At 37.8% G+C, this 19,088-nt stretch overlaps 1 protein-coding gene across 8 annotated transcripts in view; it reads right to left on the bottom strand.

Annotated features, from left to right (window-relative positions):
• CACNA2D1 (calcium voltage-gated channel auxiliary subunit alpha2delta 1) overlaps nt 1-19,088 on the bottom strand; it is a 485,973-nt gene that overhangs the window by 442,294 nt on the left and 24,591 nt on the right. Inside the window, exon 1 of one of the 8 annotated variants that reach the window (XM_087861136.1) lies at nt 12,722-12,880. The exons of the other annotated variants lie outside the window; for them this stretch is intronic. The gene's annotated coding sequence lies outside the window, so the exon portion shown is untranslated. Of the gene's footprint in view, nt 1-12,721; nt 12,881-19,088 lie in introns of those variants that run through there. 8 annotated transcript variants of the gene reach the window in all.

Here is a 19,088-nt window from a genome sequence, read left to right as displayed (position 1 = left end):
TTATTTATATTCCTTAACTAAAAACAGTCTTAACAACATCCCAAACCACCCATATATTTCTAACTAATTTCTGATGCTGTGAACTTAAATGCTTTTCAAGTCTTGTGTTGAGTTCTTTGTATTTTTCATCAGTTTCCAGATTTTTCATAAAAGCTGCATGATCCTCCTCTCCCCACTCATTCCACAATGGGTTGCCAACCAAAGTCATTTGATTTTGGAACCAGAAACCAGACAGAAGAGGCATTCATTGACCAAACCATTTTCCCCTCAATTTTCTTTGTTTTTGTTTTTGTTTGTTTATCGTTAGCATTTGGTCTTTCCAACTAACAAGCTCCCTGCTCCCACATGGATTACCTATATCATTATATTCTTAAACTTTTAATAGAGGTGAATGATGTTATACTGATATAACAATGTATTTTAATTTGACTATGCTTGTATTTAATATGCTCGTAGTTTAGTACTCATAGTTCTTTCTTTCTTCTTTTGGCATTCTTTTGATCCTCTATTTCCTCCTTTTATGAATAGTTATACACTTTATGTATTTGTATTTACGACAACATTTTTAGATTGTGATTATCTTTAAGATTTTTTTTTTTTTTTGAGAGAGAGAGCGCACACATGAGCAAGGTGGGGAGTGGCAGAGGGAGAGGAAGGGGCAGAAGGAAAGGAAGCAGCAGATTCCCCACTGAGCAGAGAGCCCAATGCGGGGCTTGATCACAGGAATCCAAGATCATGACCTGAGCCAAACGTAGCTGCTTAACCGACTGAGCTATCCAGGTGCCCCAGATTGTGGTTAATCTTAATAACATTCATTCTGCCTAAAATTGAGCATTTGAAAAATGCAAAAGTCTGTGCCAATAAGGCCCACAAACTAGTAGAGAAACAAAGGCACATTAGTGATTACATTAATAAAATACATTAATGAGGCATTTATTCAAAGAAAGAGCATCATTAGCACAGAAGGTGGCATTTATCTTTTTCTGACCACCTAATTTCTTGAGCATATATTGTCATATAAAAGACTGTGCTAAGCACAGAAGATCTCAGTTAATCATCAGTGCCGTGTTTTGTGATAGGCACCGTTATATAAATGAGACACACAGAGGTTAAATAACTTACCAAAGTAACACAGCAGGGGAGTCAAGATTCATCTCACTTACTAGATAAGACTTGAAACTGGGTCTTAAAAGATGAAATGTTTTTTACTAGATGATAAAAGGGGCAAAGGGCAAGCCAGGTGGTGGGAATGAAATGACCAACAGCCGAGAGTCATGAGTAGGGGAAGGGACCAGGGAGACCACCCAGTTGGATAGGATTAGAAGGTGGACAGAGAGACCAAGGGCAAAGCCTCTGGGGGAGGCTGTGTCCAACTGCTTTTTCCCCTAAATACCTAGAAATGAAGTTAATCCCTACACATCAGGACAGTAGGAGGCTGAGATCAGAGCAGAACCACTGAAGTACAAGGAAGGACTCGATGGCCTTGGAGCCTCATTCCTAACAGCCCCTTCCTAAAAGAGAGGAGAGAGACTGACAGAGGAGGGGAGCACGCTTAGCTGCGAGAGAAGGATGACTGCAGCTGCGAGAGAAGGATGACTGCTTCATGATTTTTATTGCAGCAAATCAGCTAATTTACCACTTCCATAACTGGCTGTCTTTGCCACAGTTAAGGACAAACATCATTCTGTTCAGAAAAGCTTATTGATAATATAGTTTTCAAATCAGAAAACAACTTTGTGGGGTTTTTAAATTCTTTATCATTTATTATGTGTTGAACTACTTATTATTACATAAATATATGTGTGTATATACGTGTAGATGTACCTGTATATCCACACTAATACATCCAGAGAAGCTAAACGCTGCTGTTGGGACACAGTAAAATAAACGCCATTTAGAGAACTGCTTTACTCAAGTCTGAGCAAGTCTCACCACAAAATCACTGCGTCTCTCTTTCCTTCCTTGCTTCCATCCTCTCTCCCTTCCTCTTTCCCTCTTCCTTCTTTCCTTTCATCCTTTTGTTCTTTCTTTTGTTCTTTCATTCTTTAATTATAAACTGAGAGTGATTTTGATATTGGAACAGAGAACCTTCCACATTTAAGCCACCAATTCAAACCTGACCAGTACAATCGTCAATCTCTGGCCAGATTTCGATTATCATGAAGTTTTCAGTCTCTCAAAAGCCACAATCAGCAAGAAAAGGCACTCGTGTTTCCACTCAATTCTGTTTACCTTTGTTGTGATTTAACAAAAACTGTGCGTTTTAGAATTGAACTATTCTCACAAGACAGAAAAGAGTTTAGAAAAAAAAATGTTCTTGAGGTACCTGGATTGCTCAGTGAATTTAGTGTCTGACTCTTGGTTTCCACTCAAGTCACAATCTCAGAGTCATGAGATCGAGCCCCACGTCCAGCTCCATGCTCAGGGGGAGACCGCTGGAGACTCTCTCCCTCTCCCTCTGACCCTCCTTTCTCAACATTTCCCTCTCTCTCTCTCTCTAAATAAATAAATACAATCTTTAAAAAAATGTTCTTAACAAAACAAGTTTAAGTTTACATTTCCATTTTATAAACTGGCAGACAGGGAAATTGGTGACACTTCCATGTGACAGTTGTAATTCACTCTCTGTGTAAATGAATAAAAACTAAGAGACTCCATATCCCTTCTCACCTTCCTTTTCATTTTATACCCTCCATTAAAAAATATATATATTTTTTTAATCCCAAAGGGGGCACTTGGGCAATATCACTACAATTCATGCCTATCTTCTCCCTATTAAATGTACCTAAGCCCTAATTGAGAATCTTCTACATTTAAGTCACCAATACACATTCTTCCAATTTTCCAGATTTATAGCATAACTCACTTATTCAGCTATGTTTCTTCAGCACCTAATATATGGCAGATACTATGTTAGGCATGAGAAATAAAAGATAAATGAGACATTCATTCATCCCCTCGATATGTTGTCCTCTCTTAGGGACTAGGGATGCAGCAGTGAATAAAAAGGCAAAAACCTCTATTCTAATGGAACATACATTTTAGTGAGAAAGATAAAAAATGTGAGAAAAAATATTATTTAGATAACGGTATTACCTAAATATAAGCACTAGAAAAAAATACAAGTTGGAAAGGGGATAGAAAGTGTCAGAGTAGCGATGTAACTTTAGAAGGTGGAAAAGGGTTAATTTCTGTTCTCAAAAAACTCAGGGGAAAAAAAGGGTTATTTTTTTCTAATTTTTTTTACTTTTATTTTTTTACTTTTTCAAGAGAGAGAGCACCTTGGGGGCAGGGGCAGAGGGGGAGAGAGAGAGAAAAAATCTTAAGCAGGCTCCACGCTCAGCAGATTCAGGGCTCGATCTCACAACCCTGAGATCGTGACCTGAGCCGAAATCAAGAGTCGGACACTTAATGGACTGAGCCACCCAGATGCCCCTAACTTGTAAAAAAATATGTGGTAATATAATGTGATAAATGCCATGAAAGTTCTTAACAAAATGCACCCCTTATAACAGAGGGAGCTATGACAGCTTCACAGAGGGAAAGAATCAGCTGGATTATAAAAGACAAGAAGACTTGCACAGAAGGGCTGGGCAGGACAGGCAAGAGCATATGCAAAGTCACAGAGCCAGATTTCAGCAGTAACTACTACTTTTCAGTGTGTAAGAGCAATCACTACTTAATCTAGAACTTCCCATGTCCTAGACACTCACACATTATCTATATTAACCCTCACAATATATTTATGACTTTATTAATATTATTCCAATCTTTTAAATGATGAAGTGAGAGCAGAATAAAGACCTTTCCATCTTAAAAAGTAGGTTGAGGCCAAAGAGTTGAACTTTATCCTATAAGCAATGCAATCCACTGAAATTTTTTAAATAAAGAAGGGGCGTCTTCAGATGTTTGTCTTTGTGTGCTTGTTTTTTTAAGCTATTAGACTGCAATGTGAAGGACAGGATGTTGTGGTTAAGGGACCAGAATGTTAACAGATTACTATTTTTAATAAGAAAATGCCATAAGAGGTGGAAAAGACTTGCTCTAAGCCATTATCAAAGGGAACAGAAAATGGAGGAAGAAAAAAGATGTGATAGCCAATTGATTCTGGGTGCGAGGGGGACAGAAGAGCATCAGGAAGGGAGGTCCTGAGATGATTCTAAGTTTCCTAACTTAGAACACTTAAAGGGTGATGCCATTAGCCAAGAGAAAAGAAAGAGAAGAAGTTTGGGATAAGAAGGGTGGGGTGGAAAGTGCTCTAGTTTTGAACTTGGTGATACTCAAGTCAGGAGAGCCAGATGATGGCCAGCTCTGACTGCAGGAAGGTCCTAAAGGCAACATATTTAAGAACTGCCAACAAACATATCTTTGTATTCGCAAGAGTGTTTTTGGTAACAAGAGACAGAAAACTCAAATTCTTGGCTCATTGAATAGAATTATTTTTACCGTTCTCCTTAAAAATCTCTAAAGGTACCATGGACTTCAAGTGTGGTTTAATTAGAACTCTTAATTCTCTTTCTCTGCAGTTATTTTCACACTGCCTTCTTCCCTGTATCATATCACGATGGTTTCACCTTGGGGAGCAAAATCATGGAACAATCCCCAACTTTACACGTATCCTGTGAAATCTGGAAGATAAATATCCTTTTCCCTACCTATTGAAAACAGTCTCAGACATCCTTCTAAATCAAATTGGGTGTCATCCCCACCATCGTCAAGAAGGATGAGATTGCGCTGATTAGCCTGGATACTACATGGTAGGCGGAAAGTGGAATGGAATGCTGGGGAAGCGATCCCAATGTCCCCTGAATTCCCTTCCAAAGCTGACAGTGGTTTATTACTCCATTACCTTGAAGGATTTTTTTTTTTAATCACAACTGAAAAAAAACAGTATTTTTCTAAGATTTTTAGACTTTTTAAGATTGTTTGAGCTTCCAATATCACCCAAACCCAACCACACTCCCTTCCCAGATGTAGTGGCAATGGAAATATTCAAGTTATATAACAAACTATATTAGTAATGTAAGTACTCAATAGTTTTCATGTAAAGGAATAACATCCAATGCTATTAACTGAGAATTTACTTTCTTCTCCATTTCTCTGACCCCCACCCCTAATCCTTATACTGAGTCAGTAGTCAAAGTACACAGACCAAAGAGTCAGATCCTTGGATGGGAGTTCTAAAAAAGTTCTTGAAACTCTGGCCAAGAAAGAGACATGGAAGTGGCTGACAGAGGCCAGTGACCTGAAGGAAGCTCACAGTTGCAATGAAGAGGACACAGAGTGACATGTGCAGGAACATGCATATCTAAGGATCTATATGTAGAGACAACGCTCAGAACAGATTAGCCGTTAGATTAGATTATCAAAGGATACTAGATGAACCCTTCCCTTCCAAAGCCTAGAAACGTAATTACTATCCCTGGTACAAACGGATTAGTGAACAATCCTTAAATCGACTAAGGTTAGTTGTAAGTAACTAGCTTACATTTTCTACTATCATTCTTCAGGCTCAGATTTAAAATTTAATTATAGAGGAATAAACATAGTTATATTTCTCGCATGCTTTTGTATGCATTATAAAATAATTAAGGCCAAATTCTTTAATTCCACACTTGGCACCATTACATAACTTTTCGCACTAACTCACTTTTCACACCCTCAGTCACTACTAACTTGACACTGCAGAAAGAACACCATGAGACTATGCCTAATGTCTCATGTAGTTTCCCTCTGTGGTCAACAGAAAAGATATTTGCTGGATCAGTGAAGTCCAGAGACAGCAGTGATTTGCCAAATATGACCCATCAGAGCACTGAGAATTCAGGATTAGGTTTCAGCATTTGTTGCTGTCACTCAAGTGCTAAATCTATTTTTACTAGGGGCAGTGAGTGGAGATTTAAATAGAAGAATTCAAACCATCCAAGATACTTTCCTTTCCTGTGTTAGCTGATTTTGCGAATTATTCTCACTGAGCTAGAGTGTTTCAAAACTGGTTAAATAAGATTCACTTGGTATTATAATAATTTTTCTTGAGGTAAAATGGGAGGGTTACCAAAAAATATTGATACTCTCTTTCACATTTTAAAATTGTCTTTCACATTTTAAATTATTAGTCATTTCATATCACCGTTCTTAAGGGTTCTGAACATAAAATATGGTCAAAGGCATATGTTTCATGATGTTCAAAGGCAACAAGTGTTCTCAATTTAAAAGTGAAGCTGCATATCTAATTAAGATCATTACATGAAAATAACAGACCATTAACACCTCTTTAAATGTATTTATTAAATATACTAAAATTTAGCAGAATTGTCTAAAAAAGACATATGATTAAGGCTTAAAATTAATATACAAATTTGGATATACAAATAAGTTAAATTTATGCAAAAAGAATCTTATTTCTAAAGCTGGCAAAATTACTTCATTTCTAAGTAAAGGCATTGTGACATCCCTGGCCAAAACAAAAATATAATACAGGAGGTGGTCAGTAGGAAAATGAAGGACAAAGTCTAGGAATTCATACTTTGGCTGAATGTCCAGTAGCAATAGTAGCAATGTTCGCTATGGAATTCAGAAGGGGATTCCAAGGGACATGGCTCAGTATGTACTTTGGTTATTTATATAACGCAAATGATCACATCTGTACAATTGGAACTATGTTTCAAATATGGGGATTATAGTTTGAATGGTGTTTGTTGGAAGACATTCCCCAACCTATCATCAAAAAATATCATATTCTCAACTCTTTTCACATCTGGGCTCACGGTTTAGATTCTCATGCTATATGTAGAAGGAAAAAGAGGTCACTAATGGGGGAGTCCATGCATGTGCGGAGACACAGGATATGTGGGAAATCTAGGTACTACCTTTCCTTCCAGTTTTCTGCGAAAACTACTCTAAAAAATAAAGTCTTTAATTTTTTTTTCTTACTTTGGAGAAGACCTAGCTCAGAAATCATAGTTTTGGGATTCAATGCCCTGCTTTTTTCTTTAAATCCTTATCTATTTGAACCTTGGAAGATTTCTTTTTCTTTTTTTTTTTTTTTTTGGTCTCACTCTTTGGTTATTTTTATATTTTAATTTCTTTTCAACTTCATCCAGGTAATTATTATTATTTTTTAAATCCAATAATTATTATGCATCAACAATTACATTTAACTAATTTCAAATGATAGGCCTATATACAAAAAAACGAATTGCAATAATCAAATATGCTTATTAGCCCTCTAAAAAAAATTATCAAGAGGCCAATAAGGCAAATCTGTTGGTGGTAAATGTCCTCCGCCCAACTGGAGAAAGGGACTGGCGCAGACACAGAACTCCAGCACAATTTAACAGCTGACTGACAGTTGTCTTCAACTCTTTGTTACAGTGTTTTCTGAGGGCTCTGCCTGCAACCGGGTAGTGTTACCACAAGAGAGCACACTCACTAGGTGTGCGAGCTCACATTGCCAGAGCTATGAGAATATATTTGAAATTCAAAAAGGCAATGGGAAATGAGTGTGACATCCATATTTGAGTACCTTTATTTTGGACAGAGGTAAGTAAAATAAGTGTGCACAAAATGGCTCAGAATATTTCTGTACCTCTGTAAGATGTATACATCGTCTATCCCCCAAATAATGAAAGATTACTATTATTTTAATTCACTTAACTGAATTTTTGTAATTATCTGTACGCTGGCCACAAAAATGACTAAGCGCAAGGCCAACTAAGATGTGTTTGAGATATATAACATTGATAGCTTCGGGTATACAACGTAGTGATTCCACACTTGTATACACTGCAAAATGATCATCACAATAAATCTAGTCATCATCTGTCACCATAAAAAGTAATAGAAAGAATTTTTTTCCCCTGCCATGAGAACTTTCAAGATTCACTCTTCCAGCAACCTGTGAAATATACACCACAATCCCATTGACTATAGTCTCAATACTGCAGCACACCACATTCCCATGACCTATTCATTTCATAACAGGAAGTCTATACCTCCTGAACCCTACAGGTAGTTCACCCCCCCCACAACCGCCACTCTGTTCTCCATATGCATGAGTTGTTTTGTTTCTCCCTTTGTTTTGTAGATCCCACACCTCAGTAAGATCCTATGGTATTTGTCTTTCTCTGCCTGACATTTCACTTATCATAATATCCTCACAGTCCATCCATGTTGCCACAGGTGGCTAAAATTTTTGAATAAGGATTTCTTGTAATAAAAAATAAATGAAGTGCATATGTCCAAATATATTTAATAATAACAGCACTGATATAGAACTGAGGAACAGCAAAAATTATTATGAAGAAGACAGTTTCCACGTCTAGGCCATAATGTTTGGTGCCCATAAGGCTTTGAGGATTCCTAAAAAATAATTTTATGGCCCTCTCTAATGCTCCGTCAGAGCTCGAGGACACACAGACTGGGAAAGAGCATGGTAGTAAGAAAGCCCAGGAAGAGGGTGTAATGCTTGATGAGGTCGGTTTTACTCTGTGTTCTGGCCATAATATTGACACTTAATGGTAGGCATTTTTCTTTAAAGAGTGTCAGCCATCAAGAAAGACAATTCAGAGCCACCTGGGTGGCTCAGCTGGTTAACCATCCAACTCTTGGTTTCAGCTCAGGTCATGATCTCAGGGTTGTGAGACTGAGACCCACGACAGGCTCCATGCTCAGTGTGGAGTCTGCTTGAGAACCTCCCCCTCTCCCTCTCTCTCCCCTTCTGCCCCTCATCCTGTGCCTGCACACGAGCTCTCTAAAATAAACAAACAAACAAACAAATAGATAAAATCTTTAAAAAGAAAAACAGCTCAAAAAACATGTTCGTCAAATTTAGTGACTCATTAGCTCTTTGCCACAAAGGATATCATTTTAATGCATAAACTGCTTTTCCCTTGCTTTAAATATTCCCTCTTTCATAACCTCTCAAATGTGAATTCTCTTACAGCTACAAAGAAACATGCCAACAGTGGTATCTTTCACAGTCCCCTATACCAAACATTTCATAAAAAGAATGATGTGTACAATGAGATGAACGTACTTCCACACTTAAGTAAAAATTAACATTTGGAACATTAGGATGTCACAGCATGCTACATGTCAAAAATGGTGACAGAACCATTTTTAAAAAGTTTATGTAAAGGGGCGCCTGGGTGGCGCAGTCGTTAAGCGTCTGCCTTCGGCTCAGGGCGTGATCCCAGTGCTCTGGGATTGAGCCCCATATCGGGCTCCTCCACTAGGAGCCTGCTTCTTCCTCTCCCACTCCCCCTGCTTGTGTTCCCTCTCTAGCTGGCTGTCTCTCTCTGTCAAATAAATAAATAAAATCTTTAAAAAAAAAATTTTTGTGTAAAGACAAACAAAGGTTCACAGAACACAGACAAAAAGTAGATAGCAGAAAAATACTGTAAATGCTTATTCCTTTTCCATGTTTTCAGCTTTATGTGAATATATAGGAAATTAAAAAATGTCACTTAGAGCAATACTTCTGATACTATCTCTGACTGTTCCGGCTTTTCTCATTATTTCATGTAACCAAATTCTGCCCACTCTTTCTATTATTTCCTCTCTCTATCCTTCACTTCCATTTCTTCATACCCTTAAGGTGAGATCATCTAGACCACTACAAAAGGCTCTGTGATTCCTAGCTAGCTTTCTTCCCCTAGAGCCCATCACTGTCACAGCTGGGTGTACAAAAAACAAACACCAACAAGGACTCAATGGAGACAGAGCAGGGACTGCACTTGGGTCCACTCAACACAGACTACAAAATCCAGCATTCTTTGGTGGCCTCCGTTAAAAAAAAAAAAAGGAAAGAAAAGAAAAGAAAAAAGCTAAAACTCCATGCCTCCTGAGTTGCATATCTTGCAGCAATGCAGAAGGAGGATGCTTCCCGAGAGGGCGATGTTTTACTACAAAGACTGGGGAAGACCACACCAAACCAGTCTGTGTCCAAGATGGACCCCAGTGCTGAACTTTAACTTTTTCCCCCTTTATACTAAGAATCACACCCGGGGTAAAGATTTAACATGCAAATGAAACATGCAATGTATAGAATGTATGGAACTCATGTTCCATCAACTTCACCTGTGCACCCAACTTCCTGTATTCCCGTGCCCCAGCATGCTTAAAACATCACTCGTTTCCTGCCTCAGCCCCTTCAAAACATTCCCTGGCCACTGTTCAGAGAGCTAGTCTGACACTCCACCCATGACTGTGTCTCCCTTCAGCTCTAGCTGTGCCCCAGTAAAGCCTTGCCTATGTTCCTACATTTTGGGTCCAGTCTCGTTTCTACTGTTGCTGGGTCCAAGAACCTGAGTCCGGTAACACAATTACCCAATAGGCTGGTTCAACAACAAGATATGGAAAGGGCAGATGTTGTATCTTAATTCTATCTCCAAACTGTGAGAGTTCTAGATTAAAAGCGCTTATCAACACAACTCTGCTTCGAGGGGCTAGCTACTGTGTAGAATACAGTAGGTATTCAATAAATTATTTTTTTTTAAGATTTTATTTATTTGACAGAGAGAGAGAGACAGTGAGAGAGGGAACACAAGCCAGAGGAGTGGGAGAGGGAGAAGCAGGCTTCCCACTGAGCAGGGAGCCCGATGAGGGGCTCGATCCCAGGACCCCGGGATCATGACATGAGCCAAAGGCAGATGCTTAACACTGAACCACCCAGGCACCCCTAATAAATCGTTTTTTAATGAATAAGCATTTTTACTGAACCAATATAATCTATATATCTCTGCCATAATAATGTTCCAAAATACCAAAAATATATTCCCCCTTCAAAAATCCTCAATGGCTCTCCACTTCCATCAGGATGAAATCCATTCTTTGGACCAGTATTCAACCCAGCCTGTTCCTTATACTTTCCTTTTGTCTCTTCCCATGATTCCTTTATACCAGGAAGCATGGCAGAATGTAGAGAACACTGCTTTTGGTATCAGAATGGCTTCTGGACTGTGTTTGAATTTTGACTTGATGACTTACTAATGTATAACATTATAAACTCTTTGGGTCTTTTTTTTTTTTTTTTTTACTAAACAAAAGTAACTAATACGTGACAGAAGCTATAAATATAAGATAACACCAAAAATGCACTTAGCATCAGGGCACACAGAAGATGAATTGTATGAACTCTATCACTACTGCAATAACTTTCCTTTTTCAGTCAGGTATACTCTCTTTACCTTTTGCTAACCTGAAGTGGGAAAATTCAACGTACGATACTTGTACCTACGTTCCGCTCATTCTATGAAGGCCATCTCAAAAGCTGCCCTGTTCTGAGACAAACATCACTCAAGGACCTAGTGGTTGCAAACACAAGGAGTAATCAGCTAATTAAGGATGGTCCCAAGACAATGTGATTCAATGAACAAAATTTACCTACAGGGGAAAGACTAATAAACAAGTCTGAGTTGGTGATACGAGCTCAGTACTTTAAAGGTACCAACAAAACTTCAAAGGGACTGAAATTTTAAAAGAAAAGCTGTAATGGTGAGGACTGCAAACCGACCATCTGGTAAACTTTACAAGTTACACCACCTCCTGTGAACTCTCTATGACCATATGAGCCCAGTCGGTACTCTTTCTGCATTCACAACAGCACTGTTGTCCGTTGCCGAGACGCACACATAGCTTTGGAAGGCTAATTATTTCTTAAATTCTACCTATTAGCTCCCCCTAATCACAAATAAATTCCTTGAGAACAAATAAAATGCCAAATCCCTTAGTCTCTCCATCAGTCTCATAGTAGATATTAAACAAATTTTTGAGTGACTCTTTGCATACCTCATTTGGCAATGAAAGCCTTGTGACTTTTTTAATTAATGCTAGTATACTTTAAAATGTTATTTTCTGCAAGTTATGCAAACCATATCTAACTGGATGTACATACTTCTGAACGCACCTCACAGAGCTCTCCAGTCTTTATAAGATGTTATCTCTTCTAATAGCTCCTAATACAAGAAAGGACATATAAAGAAGTGGAATGGGGAACTCCAGATAATACACCTATCGACAAAAGCAGAACTAATTGCTATTGAGTTCTCTAAGTCTGTGGTTTTCAGCCATGGCTACACAATAAAATCACCTGGGGAGATTTTTTAAAAATACCAATGCCAAGCCAATTATCAGAGTCTCTAGGGTAGGACCTAACCGCTGGTAATTTCTGAAAACTTCCCAAGTGATTCAAATGTGTATCTGTGCTATAAAACCGCTAGATCTCTCTAATTCCAATGAACAGCATGCCTGCTGACAGTTCCTGAGAAAGTTGTTGGCTAAGCTGTCTTCTGCTCACTATTGTTTTCCGGGCTTTAAATTTTTAAGTATTTGAAACTGTGGCTCTTAACAATATCTTTTAAATTGCTACTTCTACTTGAGTAAATAGCATACTCTGGATAAATCTCTAAATAAGAGTTCCTATGATTACATACATGCACAATTTTAATAAGAAAAAAAAGTGTTCTGCTTTTACAAAAAAAAAAAAAGGTATGTTTGTGTGGTTTGGGACATTTATGAGAGTTTAGCTGTGTAAGGGAGACCCCGAAATATTCTTTTTCATCCTCTCCTTATGAATCAATCCATCACAACAGTTTAATCCATTCTTTGTTCGGTATTTTTTAATCACTCCTGCACCACTATCTGTCCAACCCCCTTTCATTCTGATTGCCTTCGCCTTAAGAAATAACTCATACATGTGAAGAGGCAGTAGAAAAATTACCTCTCTTAGGAGCTCAGTGGGCTGAAGAAGCAAGCTACAGCGGGGTGGCTGACCCAGGTGACTGGCCTGTGACAATCAGGAAGTCCCTCACACCTGTCACGGGAGGCGAAGACTCGCGAGAGAGGGCGAGCCCGCCTGAGCAGGCAGGCACCTCAGGGCAAACAATGCTCCAGACTGCCGTTGGCAGAGCTCTAAAAATAAAGCTACAAAAGCATGGGGAAGGCAGAACGAATTCTTAACACTTGTTCTCTTCTATTTTAGTCTGCTACGAAGCAGGTGACCTCAGTACCGAGCGATGACTCTTTTAACTTTCTATATCCCTCACTCTCAGAAACGATCCTCAGTTATGCTGATCATGACTGAATTCATTCCAGCTGTTTCCAATTCATAATCACAGACTCTTCTAATCTTTCAAGACTGCTCTCGTAGCATTATATTCTGAAAGCAGCTTCTTCGATATTCATTTGCCTATTTTACTTTGAAGATTTCTTTCACACGTATTATTCTGGAAAAATGTTTATTCCATTAATACTTTATGTATTCTTTTGGGGACTCACAGCTAAGAAGAACAAGAGTCATTAATTTATCCAGAGAAATAGCAGTTTAAATGTCCTCCATTTAAAAAATCACTGGTTTAGAGAAAGAAAAACTATGGACTTCCCAATAATATTAATAACACTACATAATATTAATATATAATTATATTTAAGTTATATATTAATATTATAGCAACTATATATAATTATATATTATTAATATAGAATATGTTAAGATATTAATAATATGTAATGACCCAAACAAGGTCATCCTTATTCTAAATGCTTTTTTTTTTTTTTTTAAGAGAGAGAGCAAGGGGAAGAGCAGAGGGAGAGGGAGAGAGAGAATCAAGCAGGCTCCACGGGGCTCAATCTCATGACCTGAGCTGAAATCAAGAGTAGGATGCTTCATCAGTGGAGACACCCAGGTGCCCTTTAAATACTATTTTAAATGCTTGGTGCGCGAGCTGTTCTGCCTAAGAAGGCAATATAATGTTGCGGCTGAGAGCCAGTGTGGAATCAGACAGATCAGAGGTGTATCCCTGTCCCACTATAACTATGCGGTCTGGAAAAGGACATTCGATGGCTGAAGACCTCAGTTTCTTCTTCATTCATCAAAGAATATAATGTCCACCCCTATTTTATAAGGTTGAGGTCAGGATTAAATAAGGTAATATAAGTAAAACACTGGCATACTGCCTGGCACCTAGCACTTAATAAATGCTACCAATTATGGTTATTAATAAATTATTTCTCACTAAGAAGCTGATTGATCGAAACATCAAGAGGCAAAAAACAAGAGGCAAAACAATTTAAAATGCTGATCTTAAATAGGCACATAATATTTATATCCAAGAATCCAAAATCTTAGAGTCTTTTTTTTTTTTTTTCATATAGGTATATGGACACCTTGCCTTTACCAATTTTTCTGGCATATAATTCAGAGGAGCTAATAGGGGTAGAAATTATCTTGGGGAAATTTTTTTTTTCCTAAATTGTAAACCTCACTGGAGGAACTTCTGCATTTTCGTACATTTCTCACAACGGGCATGTCTAATTTAGAGATGTCTAAATTTGACAAAAATTTGAAAAATTGCATAGAAATTGAGAGCTGCTCAAGATGTTAAACTCCTCACCTCAGGCCAAAACATTCTCTCATTCATTCTCCCTCTCTCTCTCTCTCTCTCTCACACACACACACACACAATCTGTATTTGAAAATCTCCCCAAAATCCTAGGTCATGGTTAATTACCTCTTTACCTAAATCTCAAACAAGGTAATTGAGTTAGCACCCACCTACGTGTCACTGAACAGAGGAGAAGTAATTTTAAAAAGTAAACTTTGATCAAAACACTGGCCTCATTTCACAGGCACTGCCTCTGGGCCCTGATCAGCCTCCCCAGAGAGGGCACACGACTTCAATTACATGTCCATATTTGCGTTTGAAGTCATCTGTGCAGGTAACTGTTTCAACAATTTCCTCTGATTTGGTTCTCAAAACAGAGAGAGAAAGCAATTGTTAATCTCCTGGTAAGTGCTATTTTTATTTTTGAAATATACACTGAATTGCTCCTTGCCTTACTCTTTAGACCAGAAGTCATCAATTTCTGGTATAAATGTGGAAAATTATGCAGAACCTGTGCTAAAAAGAATACCTGAAATTCAAAGGGTCTATTTTGAGTAAACATTACACATCTCCCCTGAGATTTTCAAAACACTCTTAAATTCAGAATTAACTGAAACATTTTGCAAGTTGTTTCAAAGATGTAAAATGAGACAAAAAGCTCCAAAATGCTTATAAACCACTTAAATAAGTATTAACAGTTTGCTAAAAGGAGGTATTTCATTCACTAAATTATTTTAACCATAATCACTTTATCTTAAAAATTAAAGAGATATTATTTGAATTTGTCTGCATATCTATCTGTATCTATTACACAAACTAAACAGATATCCTTTAGTGTTTCTTGGATAACTTTTCTGAGCAATTCTTAATTGGGCATTTCTTAACCACTTTTTATCTTTTATAACTTGACTGGAGAACCACTTCCGTACCTGGGCAAAAGGAGTTTTGTATTAACTTACTTAATTTTTCCTCCGTAACATCTAACATTTACCCGAAGAAAAATGGGTCATCAGCAAGTTTATTTCTATTCATGCCCTGATTTCTCAGCCAGAGAGGTGATGTGTCTGCATTTTCAGGCCTGGGCAGAGAACTGGCTCTTCAGAGGTCTTCTCATCTCTGCCTGGCCACACAGGTCTCATACTTATGACCAACAGCTTTCTAAAGGGACTCCAGGACAATGGCTGACATTGGTTTGGTTCTAAAGCCTCAATTATTTCTTAGGAAAAGAAATGGAGCTTGTTCTATTATTTATACTTAATGGGAAAACTTTGAGTATTTTTTAATTACAATCAAAATACTTGTAAACCTAAAATAATTTAGAAGAAAATGTTAATAAAAATAAAGCTTTAAGACAGCAGATGAAAGGGGTGCCTGGGGGGCTCAGTCCGTTAAGTGTCTGCCTTCGGCTCAGGTCATGATCTCAGGGTCTTGGGACTGAGCCCCGCATTGGGCTCCTTGTTCAGCGGGGAGCCTGCTTCTCCCTCTCTCTCTGCCGCTTCCCCTGCTTCTGCTCTCAATTTCTCTCTCTCTCTCAAAAAATAAATTAAATCTAAAAAAAAAAAAAAAAAAAAGGAAAGCAGATGAAAATACTTAGTAAATATTAAATATTGTTACAACTATCCTGTAAATTATCTAAGGTATGGTCTTGTTCTATTGGCTTTGTTTCTTCAGGGACTAATATACTGCCTGGCAATGTTTATTAAATTATTTCATTAGTTGTATTAATGAGTAAATACATTATGTATACATAGTATATACATGTATACTATATAGATATATATACATGGAATGATAATACACATCAAATTATTTTATTAACAAGGATATATTATCATGAATAACATTTATAACTTACTTTCCCCTAATCCATTTGCCAGAATTTTAACCAGTAAAATACTAGAACGATAAACCAAGTTATAATTATAACATGGTTACAATTTTAAAATCACAGCATATAAATAGTGCTGTCTAAACTGCATTTCTAACATAAGGTGAGCTCAGAAAAAGCTAGATAGCGAAAATAGAGCCCAACCACCAATCTCAGTGGTGAATTTAATGTTCTACAAATCCAATAAACTGACTTAGTGAGGAAAATGAATAGCCTAACATCACTTACCAATACTGCGCCTCACAGTTCTCAAAGTATTCCCATACACATAACTCATCTGAATGTCACAACAACACAGTGAGCTCACTACGAAAGAGCATGTGAAAGCACTTTACTGTCCAGGAAATGGTGAACGAGACATTACACACTATACTCAGTGGCACAAAAGCCAAAATCAGAGAAGATCCTACACCCTGGTGAAAGCAAGAAAAATACATAGTGAGACGACCTACTACCCAGAACTCCAGACAATGAAATACTGAGTACTAATTTGTGGGAAGCAAGAGTAGCCATTAGTGTTACAAGCACATATCAAGCATTCTAGCCAGGGAGGCCAGGGTGAAAACAGTGTCATGTCCTGAGAGAGAATACACACGGTACTGATTCCGCCTACAAGTGATTGTTATCCATTCTAGGGAGGTGTATGTGTCTGGAATGTTTACTGTAAAAATTTTCTCTTCAGGAAGGTGAACACAGTACTAGCACTAATACCTCAATGTGAGCCTGACCTCTGATTCTAGAAGAGTGTATGCCTCTGTGAAACTCTGTATTTAATGCACTGGTTATAGCTACCCATTTATATTTATAATCACATCATTAGCATTCTTAAAATGTACATGTTAACCAATTCATACTATTTTAACTTAAAATGTCCCAAAGTAGAAGGTACTATTATCATATTACCTTATTTTAGAAGAAGGGGAAAAAAAGCGCAAAATTGTCCTCCTTTTTTTCATTAAACAGATCTTTAAAGCCTAAGGGTTTTCTTTATTTCTTGAAAAGTCTATCTGGCAAGAATCATCCTATTTACCCATCACACATTTTTCCAAACCTAGAGCAGATCCATTGGTGTTATGCCAGAGAGGAGCACAGGACAAAACATCAGACAAAAGTCTGTCTTTGTAAGAGAATACTAGAAAAACTCCCTAGACATGAAGTGTCAGAGCTGCGTGAAATTACCTGGAATGTTTGCCTTTAAGACCTAAGAGACAAGCTACGTTGCACCTACCTTCATTCTAGTCAGGTAGGATATGCATGAGTCTTACCCACCACTCCAGGTTCTGGAGACCTATTCTTCATAAGACTTCAAATTTTTTCTTTTAGCTTAAATGCACTGCACCTTATCTTTGGGAATACTGGGCTTATAAATCTATATTTTCTTATAAGAGAAAAAATATCCAGAAGAAAAGTTAGATGGGCAGGTGAGTATAGGCAGGGAATGGAACACATACCCAGTAAAAGATCATTTGTCCGGAAGTATAAATATAGAAAGCATTTATAACTCAATGTTCTAAAGGAATTATTTTTAATGATGCCCTATTTAAAATGAAACTACAGCAGCAATTGTGATATATGATGACAAATATGAGGCACCAGGCCTTAAATAATTGAATGCAATGTCACGAACATCCATCCCTACAGAGCTGCTCAGACAAGGTGATGGGGTCTGCATTAGTGTATGGCAGCTGCCATAATAAAGTACCATGACACTGGGTGGTTTAGAATAACGGAAATATATTGTCTCACAGTTTGGGGGCTAGAAGTCCCAAATCAAGATGTCAGCAGGGCCATACTCTCCTTGAAGGTGGTAGGGAAGGATATGTTCCATGCCTCTCTCCTAGCTTCTGGTAGTTCCTTGGCCTGTGGTCGCAAAACTCCAATCTCCATGTGGCGTTGTCCCTGTGTGTGTGCTGGGGTCCAAATTTTCTGTTTATATGGATACAGACTATCCAGCATGACCTAATCCTAACCAATTACATCTTCAAAGATGCTATATCCAAATAAGGTCACATTCTGAGATTATGGGGGGCTCGAAATTCAACACATATATTCTAGGCAAACGTAAGTCAACCAAAGACAGTGTCCCATGCAGGAATTTAAAAGCAGTCTCACAGCTAATGAATAAATTAGGATTGTTCCTTATGTTAATGGTTTGCATAACTTAGTAACTCATAGCTGTTTAAAAACTTTAAACTGCTACTGTAGAATATATAGTAAATATCCCATTTCTTAATGCATTGAAAGGAAAGAGTATATCTAGGATATGAATAAGCTATACCAAGTGTTTCTCTTTTTTTCCAAATTTTTATTTAAATTCTAGTTAGTTAACATATAGTGTAATATTGGTTTAAGGAGTAAATTTAGTCATTCATCACTTACATATAACACCCAGTGCTCATCACAAGTGCCCTCCTTAATGCCCATCACCCATTTAACCCATTTCCCCCCACCTCCCTCCACCAACCTTCAGTTTGTTCTCTATTTTAAGAGTCTCTTATGGTTTGTTTCTCTGCTCTCTCCTCTTCCCCCCCCATATGTTCATCTGCTTTGTTTCCATTTTCCACATATGAGTGAAATCATATGGTATTTGTCTTTCTCTGACTGACTTATTTCGCTTAGCATAATACACTCTAGCTCCAGCCACATCATTGCAAATGGCAAGATCTCACTCTCTTTGATGGTTGACTAATATTCCACTGTATGTATACACACACCATATCTTCTTTATCCATTCAGCAGTCAATGGTCAGTTGGGCTGCTTCCATAGCTTAGCTATTGTTGATAATGCACACCAAGAATTTCTTGATCACTGTGCT

Source organism: Ursus americanus, chromosome 3, assembly GCF_024610735.1.
Source record: "Ursus americanus isolate L20-20 chromosome 3, mUrsAme1.1.p, whole genome shotgun sequence".
Taxonomy (NCBI): Eukaryota; Metazoa; Chordata; class Mammalia; order Carnivora; family Ursidae; genus Ursus; species Ursus americanus.
This window is presented reverse-complemented; position numbering and strand designations above follow the sequence as displayed.